A 21,104-nucleotide genomic window follows, 5' to 3' on the forward strand; every position below is an offset into this window, starting at 1 on the left:
TCATGGAGGAAGGGCAGGGGAATGAGGCAGAGGGTCTATGAGATCAATTCAATCAGTCGTATTTATGGAGCGCTTACTAGGTGCGGAACAATAATAACGATGAGCGCTTAAGCGGTTAAGCGCTTCCTACATGCCACGCTCTAAGCTCTGGGGTAGATGCAAGTTAATCAGGTAGGGCGAGTCCCTGTCCCAGGTGGGGCTCCCGGTCTTAATCCCCATTTCCCACTGAGGCCCCGAGAAGTGAAGTGACTTTGTTCTCGTCCGTCCGTCTCCCCCGATCAGACCGTGAGCCCGTCCGACGGCAGGGACCGTCTCTATCTGTTGCCGACTTGTTCATTCCAAGCGCTTAGTCCAGTGCTCTGCACATAGTAAGCGCTCAATAAATACTATTGAATGAATGAATGAAAAGTGACTTGCCCAAGCTCACAGAGCAGACAAGTGGCGGAACCAAAATTATTAATGTCCCCTCTAGGACCGTAAGCTCGTGGCGGGGAGGGAGCATGTCTGCTAATTCTGGTGCACTGTGCTCTCCCAAGCGCTTAGCACGGTGCTCTGCACATAATAATTGCTCAATAAATATGATTGACCGGTGGCAGGAGAGACTAATTGGACGCCTTGGGCCTTTCCATGTTGGTGGAGGAGACTCGGGGCTAGGGTGGGGTATATGAATGTGAACAGAGAAGTCATTTATAATCTATAATTTAAAGCTGTCTACATAAGTGATGTGGGGATGGGACGAATTTCAAACGTCCAAAGGTCACAGGTGGAAGGGCACAGATGCCGCAGAAGGGAGAGGAAGCCGGGGAAGGGAGGGCTTCCTTCGGGAAGGCCTCTTGAGGAGATGATAAGGCTTATCGAAGGGCAGAGTGGGCAGATTTCTGGGAGAGGCAGAAATGGCTCAGTGGAAAGAGCCCGGGCTGGGGAGTCGCAGCTCGTGGGTTCAAATCCTGGCTCAGCCACTTGTCAGCTGTGTGACTTTGGGCAAGTCACTTCATTTCTCTGTGCCTCAGTTACCCCATCTGTAAAATGGGGATTAGAACCGTGAGCCCCACATGGGACAAGCTGATCACCTTGAATCCTCCCCGGCGATTAGAACCGTGCTTGGCACATAGTAAGGGCTTAACAGATGCCATCGTCATCATTACTATTATTATTATGCCAGACAAAATGGAGTCCAGGGCTAAAGGCCCCCCACATTCCATCCCTTGGGACCTTTGAGCGTTTGATATTTGCCCCACCCTCAATCCCACAGAAGCTGAGGTACATATCCTTAAATTATATATTACAAATTATTCATCTCATTTATTATTATCTTCTATCTACCCCAGCGCTTAGAACAGTGCCTGGCACATAGTAAGCCCTTAACAAACACCATAATTATTATTTATTATTATTAAATACCACCTCTGGAACGGAAAGGGTTCCACAGGCCAAGATGGTGACTTTATTGCTCTTTTTGCTCCCATCAGCCAAATTAGGGTGATAAAGAGACCCTCTTATCCAGCCAGGCTGGAGCCCGCTGAGGCCTCCTCCAACTGCCTCAGAGATAAGGGCTCAAAGGGCCAGGACTCCTTTTTTATGGTATTTCTCAAGCGCTGACTCTGTCTCGGGCACCATACAAGACCGTCAGGTGGGACACAGTCCCTGTCCCACATGGGCCTCACCGTCTCGATCCCCATTTTACAGCTGGGGGAACTGAGGCACTGAGAAGTGAAGTGCCCAGCCCAAGGTCACACAGCAGGTAAGTGGCAGAACCGGGGTGAGGGCCCAGGTCCTCTGATTCCCAGGGCTGTGTTCTATCCACTAGGCCACGCTGCTTCTCTAAAGTAACAATAACTGCGGTATTTGGTAAAAATAATAATTATTATTATGGTATTTATTAAGCACTCGCTATGTGCCAGACAACATACTAAACGCTGGGGTGGATACAAGCAAATCCGGTTGGACACGGTCCCACACGGGGCTCCCAGTCTCAATCCCCATTTTATAGCTGAGGTCACTGAGACCCAGAGAAGCAAAGTGACCTGCCCAAGGACCCACAGCAGACATGTGGCGGAGTCGGGATTAGAACCCACGATCTCCTGACTCCCAGGCTCTAGCCACTACGCCACGCCGCTTCTCTAGACACAGTCCTCGTCCCGCACAGGGCTCACAGTTTTCATCCCCATTTTAAGTTGCGGTCACTGAGGCCCAGAGAAGCGAAGTGACTTGCCCGGGGTCACACAGCAGACAACTGAGAAGCAGCGTGGCTTAGTGGCAAGAATCCGGGCTTGGGAGTCAGAGGTCATGGGTTCGAATCCCGGCTCGGCCACTTGGCAGCTGTGTGACTGTGGGCAAGTCACTTAACTTCTCTGGGCCTCAGTTACCTCACCTGTAAAATGGGGATGAAGACTGTGAGCCTCACGTGGGACAACCCGATGACCCTGTGTCTCCCCCAGCGCTTAGAACAGTGCTCTGCACATAGTAAGCGCTTAACAAATACCAACATTATTATTATTCCCGGGCCTCAGTGACCTCAGCTGAAAAATGGGGATTAAAAAAAAAATGTGAGCCCCACGTGGGGCAACCTGATGACCCTGTATCTACTCCAGTGTTTAGAACAGTGCTCTGCACATAGTAAGCGCTTAACAAATACCATAATTATTAAGTGGCGGAGATGGGATTAGAACCCATGACCTCCTGACTCCCAGGCCCGGGCTCTCTCCGTGCTGCTTCCCTGTTGGCACGGGGCTCGCCGGTCCTATCGTTCAGAGATTGTCAAGAGCAACGGGTGCTCAGTTCCCTGGGCCTTTCCGGGATTCAAACCGGGACGGGGTGCTAGAACGGGGGGCATTTCAGGATGCAAACAGTGGAGGGGATGATTAGACCGTGAGCCCGTCAAAGGGCAGGGATCGTCTCTATCTGTTGCCGAATTGTCCATTCCAAGCGCTTAGTCCAGTGCTCTGCACACAGTAAGCCTCCTCACCTCCGCCAAACTCATTCTCTTCCCCTCTTCAAAACCCTTCTTAAAACTCACCTCCTCCTAGAGGCCTTCCCAGACCGAGCTCCCCTTCTCCCTCTACTCCCTCCACCATCCCCCCTTCACCTCTCCTCAGCTTAACCCTCTCCTCCCCCCATCTCCCTCCGCTCCTCCCCCTCTCCCTTCCCGTCCCCTCGGCACCGTACTCGTCCGCTCGACCGTCTCTATCTTCGTCACCCTATTCATTCCGTTAATGAAACATACATCGCCTCGATTCTATTTAGTCGCCGTCGTCTCTACGAGACGTCCTTCCCCTCGACTCTATCTATCGCCGTCGTCCTCGTCCGTCCGTCTCCCCCGATTAGACCGTGAGCCCGTCAGACGGCAGGAACTGTCTCTATCTGTTGCCGACTTGTTCATTCCAAGTGCTTAGTACAGTGCTCTGCGCCGACTTGTTCATTCCAAGCGCTTGGTACAGTGCTCTGCACATAGTAAGTGCTCAATAAATACTATCGAATGAATGAATGAAAGTAAGCGCTCAATAAATACTATTGAATGAATGAATGGCGGAGCCCCCACCTCCCCTCTTCTCCTTCCCCTTTCTCCCTCCCTCCTTCTGCCCGAGGGATAAACCCACTCTCCGAAGGTGGCATGACGGGCCTCATTTCACTGCAAAACTCTCTTGAGTGGGAATATGTTTTTGTGTGTTTATAAAACTCTCTCCCTCCTAGAGGTCCGGGGAAAAAACCTGGCCCTGGGAGTCAGGACGCCTGGGTTTTAGTCCCGGCTCTGTCCCCTGTGAGTCCGGGGAGAGAGCCCGGCTCTGGGAGTCTGAATGCCAGGGTCCGCTGCGGCTCCAGAGCCCGGGCTCGGGAGTCAGAGGTCGTGGGTTCTAATCCCGGCTCGGCCAATGATCAGCTGTGTGACTGTGGGCAAGTCGCTTGACTTCTCTGGGCCTCAGGTACCTCGTCTGGAAAATGGGGATGAAGACTGGGAGCCCCATGAGGGATAACCTGATTACCTTGTATTCCTTCTTTCATTTATTCAATAGTGTTTACTGAGCGCTTACTACGTGCAGAGCACTGTACTAAGCGCTTGGAATGTCCAACTGGGCAACAGATAGAGACCATCCCTGCCCAACGACGGGCTCACGGCCTAACCGGGGGAGACAGACGGCAGAGCGAAACAGAATGAAACAAAAACAAGACATTATCACGATAAATAGAATCAAGGGGATGGACACCTCATTAACAAAATACCCCAGCGCTCAGAACAGTGCTCGGCACATAGTAAGTGCTTAACAAATACCATCATCATTATTATTATCATTATAATTAAAGAGCCTGGCTCTGGGAGTCAGGTCACCTGAGTTTGGTCCGAGGGAAAGAGCCCGGATCTGGGAGTCAGGACGCCTGGGTTTTAGTCCCTGCTCTGCCTGCTGGGAGTCTGGGGAAAGAACCCAGTTTGGGGAGTCAGGACGCTTGGGTTCTCGTCCGGGCTCTGCCTGGAGCTGTCTAATGAGGGCAAAGACCATATGTGCACTTGGCTACTGTTTGTGCCCCCTGGCTACCTCCTTGCTCAGCCCCTTGGTGTCCCAAGGGAGCACTGCAGGCAGGGACCAGAGAGCATGAGTGGCACTGAGCTCAGCAGAAAGAGCCCGGGCTTGGGAGTCAGAGGTCGTGGGTTCTAATCCCGGCTCTGCCGCTTGTCTGCTGGGTGACCTTGGGCAAACCACTTACCTTCTCTGGGCCTCAGTGACCTCATCTGGAAAATGGGGATGAAGACCGTGAGCCCCACGTGGGACAACCGGATTACCCTGTACCTCCCCCAGCACTTAGAACATCGCTTGGCACATAGTAAGCGCTTAACAAATGCTATCATTATTATTATTATGGGGCAGGGAGCACGTCTACCAATTCTATCGTACTCTCCCCACCGCACAGTACAGTGCTCTGCACATGATAAGTGCTCGATAAATAAGAGTCTGTTCATCGTTCTATTGTACTCTCCCAAGTGCTTAGTACAGTGCTTTACACAGTAAGCACTCAATCAATATGATTCAATTTGAAGAAATGATAAATATGATTGATTGATTGATCGATTGGCTATCCTGAACCAAAGAGTTCCCTGAGGACAAACATCTGTCTGCCTGCCCTGAGGTTATTTATTCATTCATTCAATAGTATTTATTGAATGCTTACTAGGTGCAGAGCACTATACTAAGCGCTTGGAACGTACAATTAGGCAACAGATAGAGACCATCCCTGCCCATGGGTGGGCTTACAGTCTAATCGGGGGAGACAGACAAAAACAATTGCAATAAATAGAATCAAGGGGATGTACATCTCATTAACAAAATAAATAAGGTAATAAAAATATATACAAATGAGCGGATGAGCACAGTGCTGGGGGGAGGGGAAGGGAGAGGGGGAGGAGCAGAGGGAAAGGGGAGAAAGGGGGCTTAGCTGAGGGGAGGTGAAGGGTATTCCACAACTGAGCAGAGTCAGAAGCATCCTAGAAACAGCCCGAGGAGCTCAGCCGGCCAATTGTAATTACTGAGCGCTTACTATGTGCAGAGCACTGTACTAAGCCTTTGGGAGAGTGCCACAGAACAATATAACAGACACATTCCTTGCCCACAAAGAGCTTACCCTCCAGAGGGGGAGACAAGCACTAATATAAATAAATAAATTACAGATATAATTGCTTCCCCATTGTTTGCTATATGATCTCGGCCAAATCACCTAACTTTTCTGTGACTCAGTTCTTCTGTTCTTCCTCCTACTTAGACTGTGAGTCCCTTGCGGGACAGGGACTGTGTCCAGTGTAATTACCTTGTATTCATTCGTTCATTCAATCGTATTTATCGAGCGCTTACTCTGTGCAGAGCACTGGACTAGGCACTTGGAATATGCAATTCGGCAACAGATTAGAGACAATCCCTGCCCGATGACGGGCTCACAGTCTAATCGGGGGAGACAGACGGACAAAAACAAGACAACATAATCACGATAAATAGAATCGAGAGGATGGACACCTCATTAACAAAATGAATAGGGTAATAAAAATATATCCAAATGAGCACAGTGCTGAGGGGAGGGGAAGGGAGAGGGGGAGAAGCAGAGGCAAAGGGGCTTAGCTGAGGGGAGGTGAAGGGGGGAAGGGGGAGGGAGCAGAGGGTGGAGGGGGAGCAGAGAATAGTGTTTGACACATAGTAAGCGCTCAACAAATACCATGAAGGAGAAGGAGAAGAAGAGGGGAAAAGGAGAAGGAGAAGGGGAAGAAGGAAAAGGAGAAGAGGAAGAAGGAAAGGAGAAGACTGTCATCTGTGGGATGTGAAGGTGGTCGGGGGGGAGTCCAGGCCAGAGGCAGGTCGTGGGAAAGGGGTCGGCAGTGAGATAGACGAGATGGATGCCCAGGGAGAAGGCTGGCATTAGAGGAGCAAAGTGTGCGGGCTGCGAGGGAGGAGGAGAGCGGTGAGGTGAGGTAGAAAGGGAGTTGCAGAGGAGAGCATGGAAAGATGCATTCATTTTTTCACGAGAGTAGGGTAACAGTTGGAAAATTTAAAAAGCAAATTACTGGTACGATAATAATAATAGTAATAATAATACCATTTATTAAATGCTCAGTACAAAATGGGCACTGTGCAAAGCAAAGACGATGATCAGGTCAGACAGAGTCTCTGTCCCACCTGGGGCTCCCAGTCTAAGGCAGGGGGAGAACAGGCATTGAATCTCCATTTTACAGTTGAGGAAACTAAGGCCCAGAGAAGTGAAGAGACTGGCTCAAGGTCACCCAGCAGGTAAGTGGCAAAACTGGGATTAGAACCCAGGTCCTCTAACTCCCAGGCCCAGCTCCCTTCCCACTAGACCCTGTTGCTTCTCAATAGCCTTTAGACCTAAAGCACCGGACAGGCACTCCAGGATAAGGAAAGTAATATTAGCCCCTCCGTCACTGGGCAGGGAGAGTCTCTACCTGTTGCCGAATTGTCCATTCCAAGCGCTTAGGACAATGCTCTGCACACGGTAAGCGCTCAATAAATACTATTGAATGAATGAATGAATGAATGAAAAGGAAAACCAGGGCCTAAGGGCAAGTGAGGAAACCGCATATCCTGTTTCAGTTCTGAAGTGTTAATTTTTATTATATCCTCCACCTCAATCCAGGCTAGGGGTACTAAATGCTACTCATTAACAGAATAAATGACTCAGTGGTATTTATTGATCGCCCATCCTGGGCAGAGAATTCTTGGAAGAGGTCAACAGAATTGGTAAATACCATCCCTGTCCCCTAGGACTTACAATCTGCTGTGTGCAGAGCACTGCGCTGAGCTCTTGGAAGAGCACAATAGCGTTAGCAGACACGATCCCTGCCTTCAAGCAGCTTATAGCCTCCCGTATGCACAGCACTGTGCTGAGCACTTGGGGGAGGGCATGAGCCCGTTACTGGGCAGGGGTTGTCTCTATCTGTTGCCGAATTGTCCATTCATTCATTCATTCAATAGTATTTATTGAGCGCTTACTATGTGCAGAGCACTGGACTAAGCGCTTGGGATGAACAAGTCGGCAACAGATAGAGACGGTCCCTGCCGTTTGACGGGCTTACGGTCTAATCGGGAGACGGACAGACGAGAACAATGGCACTAAACAGCGTCAAGGGGAAGAACATCTCGTAAAAACCGATGGCGACTAAATAGAATCGAGGCGATGTACAATTCATTAACAAAATAAATAGGGTGACGAAAATATATACAGTCGAGCGGACGGGTACGGTGCCGTGGGGATGGGAAGGGAGAGGTGGAGGAGCGGAGGGAAAAGGGGAAAATGAGGCTTTAGCTGCGGAGAGGTAAAGGGGGGATGGCAGAGGGAGTAGAGGGGGAAGAGGAGCTCAGTCTGGGAAGGCCTCTTGGAGGAGGTGATTTTTAAGTAAGGTTTCGAAGAGGGAAAGAGAATCAGTTTGGCGGAGGTGAGGAGGGAGGGCGTTCCGGGACCGCGGGAGGACGCGACCCAGGGGTCGACGGCGGGATAGGCGAGACCGAGGGACGGCGAGGAGGTGGGCGGCGGAGGAGCGGAGCGTGCGGGGTGGGCGGTAGAAAGAGAGAAGGGAGGAGAGGTAGGAAGGGGCAAGGTGATGGAGAGCCTTGAAGCCTAGAGTGAGGAGTTTTTGTTTGGAGCGGAGGTCGACAGGCAACCACTGGACCCAAGCGCTTAGTCCAGTGCTCTGCACATAGTAAGCGCTCAATAAATACTATTGAATGAATGGAGTTAGTAGACATAATACTACTAATAATAGTAGTTGTGAAGCGCTTGCTATGTGCCAAGCACTGTTCCAAGCATTGGGGGAGATACAAGGTGATCAGGTTGTCCCACGTGGGGCTCACGCTTTTAATCCCCACTTTACAGATGAGGGAACTGAGGCCCAGAGAAGGTAAGTGACTTGCCCAAAGTCACACAGCAGACAAGTGGCGGAGCCGGGATTAGAACCCACGTCCTCTGACTCCCGAGCCCCGGCCCTTTCCACTGAGCCACACTGCTTCTCTTAATAATGATGGTATTTGTTAAGCGCTTACTGTTTTGGAAGAGCATTCCGAGGATGGCATCTCTTGATCTAAATGACTGATTAGACTGTGCGCCCGTCATTGGGCAGGGATGGTCTCTGTTGCCGAATTGTCCATTCCGAGCGCTTAGTCCAGTGCTCTGCACATAGTAAGCGCTCAATAAATACCATTGAATGAATTGAATGAACGAATGACCCTGTTTTGGCCTCAGGAAGTCCCTCATTTCAGGTGGGATGCAATACCACATCCACAAATACCGGGGGACCGGAGATGGCTTCTTACCCAAACAGATACGGCCTGCCTGCCTGCAAAGCCTCTTTTGTCACTGAAGAAAACACACTTGTCCGAGTTCCCACTTTTGTGATTGGCTAGTTCTCCTATATGCTAATAATAATAACAACAATGTTGGTATTTGTTAAGTGCTTACTGTGTGCAGAGCACTGTTCTAAGCACTGGGGTAAATACAGGGTAATCCGGTTGTCCCGCGTGGGGCTCACAGTCTTAATCCCCATTTTACAGATGAGGGACTGAGGCACAGACAAGTTAAGTGACTTGTCCAAAGTCACACAAATGATAAGTGGCGGAGGCAGGATTAGAACTCAGGCCCTCTGACTCTCAAGTCCGGGCTCTAGCCACTAAGCCCTCAAGGACTTACTATCCCCCGGTCCCCTCCCGCCTCCCCTCCCTTCTCTCCTCCTCCTCCACCCTGGGCCGCACACTCCGCTCCTCCGCCGCCGCTCACCTCCTCCCCGGGCCTCCGGCGCGCCCGCCCAGCAGTCGACCCCCGGCCCGCGTCCCGCCTCTGGCCTGGAACACCCTCCCTCCTCAAATCCCCCAAACTAACTCTCTTCCCCTCTTCAAAACCCTACGGAGAGCTCGCCTCCTCCAGGAGGCCTTCCCAGACTGAGCCGCCCTTTCCCTCCGCTCCTCCTCCCTCCCCATCGCCCCGACTCCCTCCCTCTGTTCTACCCCCTTCCCCGCCCCACTGCATTTATGTATATATGTATAGATCTATAATTCTATTTATTTCTACCGATGCCTGTTTACTTGCTTTGATGTGTACAGATCTATAATTCTATTTATTTCTATCGCCTGTTTACTTGCTTTGATGTGTATAGATCTATAATTCTATTTATTTCTACTGATGCCTGTTTCCTTGTTTTCTCGTCTGTCTTCCCCTTTCTAGACTTCCCCCTTCTAGACTTGTCGCTCTCTATTGCCGAACCGTACTTTCCAAGTGCTTAGTACAGTGCTCTGCACACAGTGAGCGCTCAATAAATACGACTGAATTAATGAATGAAGGAAACTCCTCCAAGAGGCCTTCCCGGATAAATCCCTCTTTTCCCCTTCTCCCGCTCCCTTCTGCAGGAATCTGTGACGATGGGCATTTTCTACCTGCCCCCTCCTCAACCCCACCCCACTTATATCCCTATCTATAAATTATATATTATAAATGATTTATTTCTATTTATGTCTCTCTCCCCCTCTGGACTGTAAACTGGTGGTGGGCAGGGGACGTCTCTACCAACTCTATTGTTAGGTCGTCCTCGCCCAAGCACTTGGTACGGTGCTCTGCGCACAGTAAGCGCTTAATAAATACCACCGATTGACTCACTGCCAACTCTGTTGTACTCTCCCAAGCGCTTTGTCCAGTGCTCTGCACAGAGTAAGCACTCGGTATAAATATCATTGATGATGATGATGCAGAGCACTGTATGAAGCGGAAGCAGCACGGTGTAGTGGGTAGAGCCCGGGCCTGAGCGTCAGAAGGTCATGGGTTCTTGTCTGTCCGTCTCCCCAGATTAGACCGTAAGCCCGTCAAAGGGCAGGGACTGTCTCTATCTGTTACCGATTTGTCCATTCCAAGCGCTTAGTCCAGTGCTCTGCACATAGTAAGCGCTCAATAAATACTATTGTATGAATGAATGAATGACAAAAGATCCTGACCATTCCAGAAAGGCAGAGACAGAGGGAAGAGTCAATCATAGTGATAATAGTGATGGTATTTGTTAAAAGCTTACTATATGTCAAGCACCATTCTAAGCGCTGGGGGGGGGGGATACAAGGTGATCAGGTTGTCCCACGTGGGGCTCACAGTCTTAATCCTCATTTCGCAGATGAGGAAACTGAGGCCCAAAGAAGCGAAGTGACTTGACCAAGGTCACCCTGCTGACAGGTGGTGGAACCGGGATTAGAACCCACGACCTCTGGCTCCTAAGCCCGGGCTCTTTGCACTGAGCCACGCTGCTGCTTAGTACACAAAGTAAGCACTTAACAAATACCATAACTATTATTATTATCTATTTCTATTAACGCCTGTCTCCCTCTCGAGACTGGAAACTCATCCTGGGCAGGGAATGTGTCTGTTTGCCGTTGTATTGTACTCTCCCAAGCGCTTAATGCATTGATCTGCCCAAGGTAAGTGCTCAATAAATGACTGAATGAATGACTCCCAGGCCCGGGCTCTCTCCCCTGTTGCTTCTCAACATCGTCAACAGAAGCAGCGCGGCTCAGTGGAAAGAGTCCGGGCTTGGGAGTCAGAGTTCATGGGTTCGAATCCCGGCTCTGCCACTTGCCAGCTGTGTGACTGTGGGCAAGTCACTTGACTTCTCTGTGCCTCAGTTCCCTCATCTATAAAATGCGGATTAACTGGGAGCCTCACGTGGGACAACCCGATGACCCTGTATCTACCCCAGCGCTTAGAACAGTGCTCTGCACATAGTAAGCGCTTAACAAATACCAACATTATCATCACACGCCAAGAAAATACTAGAGCGGCCAAGCCACAAAAACTTTCCAGGGAGAGAAAGATTTGAGGTCAGTCATCAATCAATTCATGGTATTTATCGAACGCTTACCATGTGCAGGGCACTGTACTAAGCGCTTGGGAGAGTACAAGATTGCATTCAGTACAGAGTTGGCAGACACTCTCTGCCCATAACAAGCTTCCACTCTAGATGGGGAGACAAACATTAATATTCCTGAATAAGTTCTGGCTATGGACATAAGTGCTATGGGGCTGAGAAAGGAGGGACTAAAAGGAGCAAGTCCAATGTTTAGAACAGTGCTTGGCACATAGTAAATACTCTGCACACAGTAAGTGCTCAATAAATATGACTGAATAAATACGAGCGAATGAATAAACAATATCATAATACCAACAATAGAGATCATCACAGAGTAAGTGAAGTTACTTTCTATAAACAAGTTTTTTTTCCATTAAATACTATTAATTGACTCATAGGACCTTCTGCTGGGTGACCCTGGGCAAGCCACTTCACTTCTCTGTGCCTCAGTGACCTCATCTGTAAAATGGGGATGAAGACCGTGAGCCCCACGTGGGACAACCTGATGACCTTGTATCTACCCTAGGGCTTAGAACAGTGCTTGGCACGTAGTAAGAGCTTAACAAATACTATCATTATTATTATTATTACCCATAGAGTTTTCTTGATTAAAAAATACAGAAGTGGTTTACCACTGCCTTCTTCCGCACAGTAAAACTTTATGTCTCGTTTAGACTTTGAGCCCGTTATTGGGCAGGGACTGTCTCTATCTGTTGCCCAATTGTACATTCCAAGCTTTTAGTACAGTGATCTGCACATAGTAAGCGCTCAATAAATACGATTGAATTAATGAATGAAGTCTCTGGCGTTGTCTCTGATCAACATTTCGATCACTCGATCATTTGCCTTAAAAACTCTTTCCCACGTGCTGCTGCCCAGCACAGGTGACTCGATTTTGTCTGACGCTTAGGCTTAAACCTTTCAATTAGGGGTACCAGGGAATATCTCTCAATTATTATTATTATTATTAATGGCAGAGCTCTAAGCTTCATTGGTGGACGCAAACTCTCCCACCACGGTAAGGCGTTGATTCACAGGAAACATGAATGAGTCGCTACGAATCGACTCGACGGCATTCGATGATAACAATAATAATAATAGTAATGATGGTATTTGTTAAGCGCTTACTACGTGCCAACCACTCTTCTAAGTGCTGGGGTTGATACAAGGTAATCAGGTTGCCCCTTGAGGGGCTCACACTTTTAATCCCCATTCTGCAGATGAGGTAACTGAGGCACGGAGAAGTAAAATGGCTTGCCCATGATCACGCAGCAGACAAGTGGCGAAGCCAGGATTAGAACCCACGTCCTCCGACTCCCAAGCCCGGGCTCTTTCCGCTAAGCCATGCTGATGATCAACTGGCTGATCATTTTGCAGGAATGTTTTCGGGGTAGAGAATCAGGAGGGAGGGTGTCCCAGAGAAACGGGCCTTGGAAGCAAAGATTTGCAGAATTGTAGCTTTAAACTTAAAGAACTGGGGAAAGTCTCCACTTGGCCAGTGACAAAGGGGCCGTTGATAATAATAACGATGACGGTATTCGTTAAGCGCTTCCTACGCGCCAGGCACTGTACTGAAGTGCCGAGGTAGATACCAGCCAACTAAGTGGGTCCCGGTCCCTGTCCCACCTGGGGCTCACAGTCTCAACCCTCATTTTACAGATGAGACAACTGAGGCCCAGAGAAGTAAACTGACCTCCCCAAGGTCGCACAGCAGACAGGTGGTGGAGCCGGGATTAAAACCCACGACTTTCCGACTTCCAGGCCCGTGCTCTATCCACTAGGCCGGGCTGCTTCGGGCCACCGATTAAACAATGGTATTTACTGAGCGCTTACTGTATGCAGGGCACTGTACTATGCCCGTGGGAGAGGCCAATATAACCGATCTGGTGGTTCCGGGGATCATTTTTGCCCCTGCCCTAGGACACATATTTGCATTGCAAAATGTATGGCAGGTGGGTTTCTGCAACTGTATCAACAGGGCTGTGCAGAACGTCCCGGCCCCCACAGGGTCAGTGGCTACCTGCCGGTTGGTGGAGGGGCTGAGGCAGGCCTGGGGAGGGGAAGGAGATTGCGGCGGGTATCCCTGATCCTCCCAGGAGCGATTGATTCCCGCTGGGGAAAGACGGGCGGGAAAAGGGCGCACCGGGGACACCCCCTCTTCCCCCTCCCCACAGCACTGTGCATATCTCCATATTTGTATATATTATTTATTACTCTATGTTGTTAATGTTGTGGATATATCTATGATTCTATTTATCTAGATGATATTTACACCAGACTACTTGTTTCGTTTTGTCTGTTTTGCTGTCTGTCTCCCCCGTTTAGACTGGAAGCCAGTTGTTGGGCAGGAATTGTCTCTGTTGCCAAATTGTACATTCCAAGCGCTTAGGACAGTGCTCTGCACATAATAAGCGCTCAATAAATACGATTGAATGAATGAACCTGCTCCACCTCCTCCTCCTCCCCACCACCTTCCTTGCAGACCCCTTCCTCCCTTTCCCTTTTCCCCCTCCATCTTTCCTCCTTTCTTCCTTCCTCCCTTTCCCAATTCCTTCCCTCCTTCATCCCTCTCCTTTGCTCCTTCCTTCCTCTCCTTCCCACCTTCATCCCTCTCCTTCGCTCCTTCCTTCCTCTCCTTCCCACCTTCATCCCTCTCCTTCACTCCTTCCTCTCCTTCCCTCCTTCACCCCTCTCCTTCGCTCCTTCCTCTCCTTCCCTCCTTCACCCCTCTCCTTCGCTCCTTCTTTCCTCTCCTTCCCACTTTCATCCCTCTCCTTCATTCCTTCCTCTCCTTCTCTCCTTCATCCCTCTCCTTAGCTCCTTCCTTCCTCTCCTTCTCTCCTTCACCCTTCTCCTTCACTCCTTCTTTCTTCTCCTTCCCTCCTTCACCCCTCTCCTTCACTTCTTCCTTCCTCTCCTTTCCTCCTTCCTCCCTCTCCTTAGCTCCTTCCTCCCTCTCCTTCGCTCCTTCCTTCCTCTCCTTCGCTCCCTCCTCCCTCTCCTTCCCTCCTTCCTCCCTTTCCCCTTTCCCTCTTCTTCCTCTACCTTCCTTCCCCCACCTGGCCTGGTCTTTATTTCTAGTCACGTCTTTCTCCCCCTCTAGACTGTCAGCTCCTTAGGACAGAGGTGGGAACACGTCAACCACTTCTGGTGCGCTGTACTCTCCCAACCGCTTAGTACAGGGCTGTTCACAGAGCAAAGCACTCAGTGCCACTGATTAATTGGCATGGATGGAAGATGGATGGAAGGGAGGTGTCATCCAGCCTCCCCGATGGCTTCCCTGCCTCCAGCCTCTCCCCCTCCACATCTCCACATGCTCCAAGCCCTCCACTGGATCCCCGTGTCTCTCCACATCAAACAGAGAATCCTCACCTGAGCTTCAAGGCCTTCCGTGATTCATTCGTTCATTCAGTTGTATTTATTGAGCGCTTACTGTGTGCAGAGCACCGTACTAAGCCCTTGGAATGGACAATTCGGCAACAGATAGGGACAATCCCTGCCCAACAACGGGTTCACAATCTAAACGGGGGAGACAGACAGCTAAACAGAACAAGTAGTCTGGCGCCCGTCTCCACCTCACGCCCCTCGGCTCTCTTGACTCATTTATTCCCCAACTCGCCGTCTCCCTGACCTGGAACAGCTTCTAACCAGCAGATCTCGGATCTGGGAGAAGGAACTGGGTTCTGATCCCAGCTCTGCCACTTATTCATTCAATCATATTTATTGAGCACTTACTGTGTGCAGAGCACTGGACTAAGCCCTAAGCAAGTAATGGTAATGATAACGTTGGTATTTGTTAAGCGCTTACTATGTGCAGAGCACTGTTCTAAGCGCTGGGGGAGATACAGGGTAATCAGGTCGTCCCACCTGAGGCTCACAGTCTTCATCCCCATTTTACAGATGAGGGAACTGAGGCACAGAGAAGTTAAGTACTTGCCCACAGTCACACAGCTGCCAAGCGGCCGAGCCAGGATTCAAACCCATGACCTCTGACTCCCAAGCCCGGGCTCTTTCCACTGAGCCATGCTGCTTCTCTACCATACTGCTGCGTGACCGTGGGCAGGTCATTTCTCTGTGCCTCAGTTATGGGGACGAAGTCTGTGAGCCCCATGTGGGACAGGGACTGTGTCCCACCTGATTAACTTGTAACTACTCCAGTGCTTGGTACACAGTAAGCGCTCAACAAAGCGAGAAGCAGCGTGGTGTAGTGGAGAGAGCCCGGGACCGAGAGTCAGGTCACGGGTTCTAATCCTGACTCCGCCACTTGTCTGTTGTGTGGCCTTGGGCAAGTCACTTCATTTCTCCGAGCCTCAGTTCCCTCATCTGGAAAAGGGGGGTTGGACGATGAGCCCCACGTGGGACAGAGATTGGGTCCAACCTGATTTGCTTGAGTCCACACCAGTGCTTAGTACATAGTAAGCACTTAAATGCCAAAATTATTATTATTATTACCTCTCTGGCTACCGGCCCCTGCAGGGGCTACCTATGTGATTACTGTCCCCTGTAGGGGCCACGTATCCGGTGTGTCACCCTGGGCCAGTCGCTTCACTTCTCTGTGCCTCAGTCCCCTCCTCTGTAAAGTGAGGACGAAGACTGTGAGCCCCACGAGGGACAGGGACTGTGTCCAACCCAATTTGCTTGTCTCCACCCCCAGCGCTTAGAACAGTGCCTGCCACATAGTAACCACTTAGCCAATACCTAAATTACTATTTACCCAGGGGTGCTCTCAGCCCTGTGGGGGGTTCGAGGCTGGAGGCCGGGAGGACTAGTAGCCATGCAGAGATGGGAACTAGTGAAGAAACCTCAGGCTCAGCCCCCCCCCCAGCAGGACTCTGGCAGAGTAGGGGGTCCTACCCCCAAACCGGGCGGGCCACCTCCAGGGACCCTCCTGCCAAATCAATCCAGCAATTGTATTTTTTGAGCACTTACTAAGTGCAGAGCACTGTACTAAGCACTTGAGAGAGTCCAATACAATAGAGTGGGCAGACACGTTCCCTGTTCACAAAGAGCGTACAGACTACGGGGGGAGATGGATATTCATCCGTGGTACTTGCAGAGTAGCCAGTCAATTGTACTTACTAAGCACTTACCATGTGCTGAGGACTGTAGTAAGTGCTTGGGAGGGTGCAATGTAACTATAAACAGACACTTTCCCTGTCCATAACAAGTTTATAATAATAATAATATTCATTAAGTGCTTACTATATGCCAAGCACTGTTCTAAGCACTGGGGTAGATACAAGGTAACGAGGTTGGACACAATCCCTGTCCCACATGGGGCTCACAATTTCAATCCTCATTTTACAGATGAGGGAACTGAGGCCCAGAGAAGTAAAGTGACTTGCTCAAGGTCACACAGCCGACGAGTGGCAGAGCCGAGATTAGAACCGCCCACTTTCTGACTCCCAAGCCCGTGCTCTTGCAGAGGGAGACCGACGTTAATCCAAATAAATTACAGATATACTAAGCGCTTGGGAGAGTCCAATACAACAGACCCGACCTCTAGCCTAGAGAAAGGAGGAATTTTATGGGCCGACCACCCCTCGCCCAGCTCCTCCGCGGGGATCAGGGAGATCCGACCGGAGACTGCGTCTTCCGGATCCTCAGGAGAGTTGGGAACCGTCTCACCGGCTCCGTCTTCACTAGGGAAAGTCACCTCTGTCCTCGCTGAAAAGAATTTACCAAACAAATGTCTTGGCCAGCTAAGGGAAATATTTCCAAATCGAGGGGAAGAATGGGGTGTTTGCAGGAAACAAATGAGTGCCTAGAGGAAAGATGAGAGGTAGCTTTTGGGTCTGAGGGTGGGGGTGTTTATGGGTGGGTGGAAGGATGGCCTGGCTGGAAACACTGAATCCCTGTTCTCCCTCCTCTATAGACTGTGAGCCCCGTTTGGGACTGGGACTAAAACTACTACTAATAATACTAATATTGCCACTGCTAATATTACTAATAATATTGATGGTATTCGTTAAGCGCTTACTATGTGTCAAGCTCTGCTCTAAGCACCGGGGCAGAGTCCAGCTAATCAGGTCGGACATGATCCCTGTCCCACATTCATTCAGTTGGGTTTATACAGTGCTTACAGGGTGCAAACCACTGTTCTAAGCGCTGGGGTAGAGACCAGCTAATCAGGTTGGACACGATCCCTGTCCCACATTCATTCAGTCGTATTTATTGATTCATTCAATAGTATTTATTGAGCGCTTACTATGTGCAGAGCACTGGACTAAGCGCTTGCAATGTACAAATCGGCAACTGATACAGTCCCTGCCCTCTGATGGGCTTACGGTCTAATCGGGGGAGACGGGCAGACAAGAACAGTGGCGATAAATAGAGTCGAGGGGAAGAACATCTCATTAAACCAATGGCAAATAAATAGAATCAGGATGATGTACATCTCATTAAACAAAATAAATAGGGTGAAGAAGCTATATACAGTCGAGCGGACGAGTACAGTGCCGAGGGGGTGGGACGGGAGGGGGGAGGAGCAGAGGGAAAGGGGGGAGAAGAGGGTTTAGCTGCAGAAGGGGGGGGTAGAGGGAGCAGAGGGAAAAGGGGGAAACAGTCTGGGAAGGCCTCTTGGAGGAGGTGAGCTTTAAGTAGGGATTTGAAGAGGGGAAGAGAATTAGATTGTCGGAGGTGAGGAGGGAGGGCGTTCCGGGACCATGGGAGGACGTGGCCCGGGGGTCCACGGCGGGACGGGCGAGACCGAGGGACGGTGAGGAGGTGGGCGGCCGGAGGAGCGGAGCGTGCGGGGTGGGCGGTGGAAAGAGAGAAGGGAGGAGAGGTAGGAAGGGGCGAGGTGATGGACAGCCTCGAAGCCTTGAGTGAGAAGTTTTTGTTTCGTGCGGAGGTCGATAGGCAACCACTGGAGGTTTTTAAGAAGGGGAGTGACAGGCCACAGCGTTTCTGCGGGAAGATGAGCCGGGCAGCGGAGTGAAGAATAGACCGGAGCGGGGAGAGACGGGAGGAAGGTAGATCAGAGAGAAGGCTGACACAGTAGTCTAGCCGGGATAGTACGATATTTATTGAGCGCTTACAGGGTGCAGACCACTGTTCTAAGCGCTGGGGTAGAGACAAGCTAATCAAGTTGGACACGATCCCTGTCCCACATTCATTCAGTCGTATTTATGGAGCGCTTACAGGGTGCGGAGCACTGTCCTAAGCACTCGGGAGAGGACATTACAACAATAAACAGGCACATTCTCTGCCCACAAGGGGCTCAGAGTCTAGGGGGGAAAGCCTGGAATGACCTCTCTTCTCAAATCCCACAGACGATCCCTCTCCTCCTCTTCAAAGCCTTAGTGAAGGCCCACCTCCTCCAGGAGACCTGCCCTGACCAAGCCCCACCTTTCCTCTTCTCCCACTCCCTTCTGCGTCGCCCTGACTCGCTCCCTCTATTCATCCCCCTCCCAGCCCCACAGCATTTTTGCCCCTATCAGTCATTTATTTCTATTAATGTCTCCCTCCCCCTCTAAACGGTCAGCCCGTTATGGGCACGGAATGTGTCTGTTTATTGTTTATTGTCCTCTCCCAAGTGCTTAGTCCAGTGCTCTGCACACAGTAAGGGCTCAATAAGTTACGACTAAATTAATAGAAATAACTAACGGCTATGGACATAAGTGCTGAGGGGCTGTGGGGCTGAGGGAGGGGGGATGGATAATGGGTGCAAATCCAAGTCTAAGGGTGGTGCAAAAGCGAGTGGGAAAAGAGGAAGTGAGGGCTTAGTTGGGAAAGGCCTCTTGTACGAGGAGGAAGAGGATGAGAGGGAGGGGGAAGGGAAGGGGAAGAGGGGAAGGAGGGGGAGGGGAGGAGGAGGGGAGAAGGAAGAGAAAAAGAGGAGGAGGTGGAAGAAGAGGAGAAGGAAGAGGGATAATAAAAATAGTAATAATGATGATGGTATTTGTTAAGTGCTTACTATGTGCCGAGCACTGTTCTAAGCGCTGGGGTAGATGTAAAGTATAATGATGGCATTTCATTTAATCATTTACTCATTCATTCAATGGTATTTACTGAGCGCTTACTGTGTGCAGAGCACCGTCCGAAGCACTTGGAAAGTACAATTGGGCAACAGATAGAGACAAACCCGACCCCACAACGGGCTCACAGTCTAGAAGGGGGAGACAGACACTAAAACAAAACAAGGAGACAGGCATCAATACCAACAAAATAGTATACATAGTATACTATGTGCCAAGCACTGTTCTAAGCACCGAAGTAGGTACAAGAAATGATGATGGTATTTGTTAAGCGCTTACTATGTGCCGAGCACTGTTCTGGGGTAGATACAAGGTCATCAGGTTGTCCCCCTTGGGGCTCACAGGCTTCATCCCCATTTGACAGATGAGGGCACTGAGGCACAGAGAAGTGAAGTGACTTTCCCAAAGTCACCCAGCAGACAAGTGGCGGAGTCGGGATTAGAACCCACGACCACTGACTCCCAAGCCCGGGCTCTTTCCATTAAGCCACGCGGCTTCTCGGGAAGTGGAGGAGAAGAGGAAGAGGAGAAGGAGGTGGTGTTGATGTTTGCTGGACGCCTTTCCTCCCCGCTTAGTGGGCGCCTAACTCTCTTCCCCTCTTCCAAGCCCTACTGAGAGCTCAAGGAGGCCTGCCCACACTCAGTCCTCCCCATTCCCCCTTCCCCTCCCCACAGCACTTGTGCATATTTCTATATATTATTTATTACTCTATTTATTTTATTAGTGATGTGTCTATATCTCTCAGTCTATTGATCTTGATGGTATTGACGCCAGACAACTTGTTTTGTTTTGCTGTCTCCCCCTGCTAGACTGTGAGCCCGTCGTTGGACAGGGATTGTTTCTGTTACCCAATTGGACATTCCAAGCGCTTAGTGCAGTGCCCTGCACGTAGTAAGCGCTCAATAAATGCGACTGAATGAATGAATGCTCAGTCCCCCCCGGGGACCCCCAGACCCCCCTCCTCCGGGACCCCCTTCCCCCGGGACCCCCAAACTCCGGCCTAGCCGGGCCCTGCCTCGCTGTCAGGCCGGGCCTCGCTCCAGAGCCCCCCGGGACCCCCAAACCCGGGGACCCCCCGACCCCGGGGATCCGACCCCCAGGACACCCTGCCCTGCCCTGCCTTGGCCGGTCCTGCCCCGCCCTGGCCCGTCCTGCCCTGGCCCGTCCTGCCCGGGGTCCGGCCCCGTCCTGCCCGGGGGCTCATCGGGACCCCTCGGTGCCCCCCCCGGTGCCCCCCAAAGCCCCCCGTCCCGTCCCCGACCTCTCACCGTCCGTCCGAGGGGGGTCCGGCCTGGTCCCGCTCTGCCCGGCCCAGTCCTGCCCGGCCCAGTCCTGCCCTGCCCTGCTCAGCTCCTCCCCAACTGGGCGGCCCCAAACACCCCGCCCCCCCGGAGGCGTCTCCCCCAGCCCAGCCCCTTCCCCTTGTCCCCCCCCCTCCCCACTTCTGTCCCCATCTGTCCCTCCTCCCTACTCCTGCCCCCCTCCCCACCCCTTCTAGACCGCCAGCTCCTTGTGGGCAGGGAATGTTTCTCTTCGTTGTTCTAGCCTCCTCTCCCCAGCGCTTAGTCCAATGCTCTGCACACAATAAGGGTTCAGTAGATAGGACTGCGGCAATGAGTGAATGAAAGGAGGAAGCGGAGGGTCCGGAGGGGAGGCCGCGGATGCGTCGCTGGGCTTGGCTGGAGCCCGTCGTGCCCCAACCGGGCCACATGGCAAATTCCCCTGCTCGCACTGCACACACTGCCCACGCACTGCGGCTCTCC

At 51.1% G+C, this 21,104-nt stretch overlaps 1 protein-coding gene across 2 annotated transcripts in view; it reads right to left on the reverse strand.

The window, feature by feature from the left end:
• ANXA4 (annexin A4) overlaps nucleotides 1-20,690 on the reverse strand; it is a 69,727-nt gene extending 49,037 nt beyond the window's left edge. Inside the window, exon 1 of one of the 2 annotated variants that reach the window (XM_029066729.2) lies at nucleotides 20,610-20,690. The gene's annotated coding sequence lies outside the window, so the exon portion shown is untranslated. Of the gene's footprint in view, nucleotides 1-20,602 lie in introns of both variants that reach the window. The other variant, XM_029066730.2, reaches the window with a different exon arrangement.
• Nucleotides 20,691-21,104: the final 414 nt, after the last annotated feature.

Source organism: Ornithorhynchus anatinus, chromosome 5, assembly GCF_004115215.2.
Source record: "Ornithorhynchus anatinus isolate Pmale09 chromosome 5, mOrnAna1.pri.v4, whole genome shotgun sequence".
NCBI classification, from domain to species: domain Eukaryota; kingdom Metazoa; phylum Chordata; class Mammalia; order Monotremata; family Ornithorhynchidae; genus Ornithorhynchus; species Ornithorhynchus anatinus.